The sequence below is a fragment of the Bison bison genome, unplaced genomic scaffold, assembly GCF_000754665.1.
Source record: "Bison bison bison isolate TAMUID 2011002044 unplaced genomic scaffold, Bison_UMD1.0 scf7180017864030, whole genome shotgun sequence".
NCBI lineage: Eukaryota > Metazoa > Chordata > Mammalia > Artiodactyla > Bovidae > Bison > Bison bison.
Genome location: NW_011494602.1, coordinates 2,285,778 through 2,286,902, shown reverse-complemented (window position 1 = coordinate 2,286,902; position 1,125 = coordinate 2,285,778). Strand labels below are relative to the sequence as shown.

The window sequence follows — 1,125 nt, the reverse complement described above, 5'->3', positions numbered from 1 at the left end:
TACTAGTCTCTCTCCACAACTGACCACATTAATGCGAACTCCAAGCCCTCGATGCTACTTTGATAAAATGAAGAAATCACTCATAAAAATAGCAACCCACCAGACCATATATGGAGCTGGTGGGGGTTGACAGGGATGCCCCTTCGGACCAGCTTTTTTAGAAAAAGCAAATTGCAGCTGAAATCCCCCACCCTCTTACTCCTCCTCTGCCTTCCCCTTCCGTTTCATGACTCAACCAAAGACTCAACTCAGCAGGGGAAATTTTTTGTATATATATAATCGCATATAGTCCATGTATATAACACATATACATACAGACACACACCTATACAAACAAAACAATATCAGAAGACCAGTCGCAAGATAAATGAATTTGCCTGTGCCTGGGTGTTAAAGTGGAATCATAAGAATAGTCCCGTTCGGGTGTTTATAAAAAACTAAAATACAAAGCTTTGCAGTAAAGCGAGCTGGGAGCTGAGTCAAGCGCTCAGTACCTCGCGGCTCCTCCCCTCCCACCCCCGCCCGCGTCCTCCCCCCGCCCTCCCCTCAACACACTTCCTCCCCGCCCCTCCAGGAGATGGCTATTAAAAGCTGCTGACGTCAAAAGGGACGGCCATCTTTGATGAGGGCAGAGCTCACGTTGCATTGAAGACAAAACCTCGGGGAGGTCAGGTGCTGTCTTTCCTTCCCTCCCTGCTCCGCGGCTCCTCCACACTTGGAACCTGCAGGGGCCGGGCGAACACCACCCTCTGGAGAAGCCAAGGTAAGGAGACCCCCTCCCCAGGTCGTGGTTCTGGCACTGGCTGGCTGCATACCCAGAAGGGACCACAGCTGGGCAGACCAAGTGAGCTTGGGTAAATATACAAGAATTTGTGCACCCAGGGTGCGGTATTCCGTGTGTGCGCGTCCGGCTAGACTCCCGCCTAGGGCTTTATAAAGTATTTTCGAGGTGAGCTGCTTGGGGAAGGGGTGAAAGGGGATAGTGCAGATGGAGCGATGGGGTGGAAGCGCAAGAATACGTACGGAATAACTTACTCTTTTGAAACAGTAGTGGGACCCTCTGTCTCTTCCATTTTGCGATGCAGTTTTCAGAGATGTTTAGGCTGCTGTTTTTTTTTTTTTTTT

At 49.9% G+C, this 1,125-nt stretch overlaps 1 protein-coding gene across 1 annotated transcript in view; it reads left to right on the top strand.

The window, feature by feature from the left end:
• The first annotated feature begins 638 nt into the window (after window positions 1-638).
• The window catches only part of SNAP25 (synaptosomal-associated protein, 25kDa), an 83,821-nt gene continuing 83,334 nt past the window's right edge, over window positions 639-1,125 (top strand). Inside the window, exon 1 of the mRNA XM_010834219.1 lies at window positions 639-763. The gene's annotated coding sequence lies outside the window, so the exon portion shown is untranslated. The remainder of the gene's footprint in view (window positions 764-1,125) is intronic.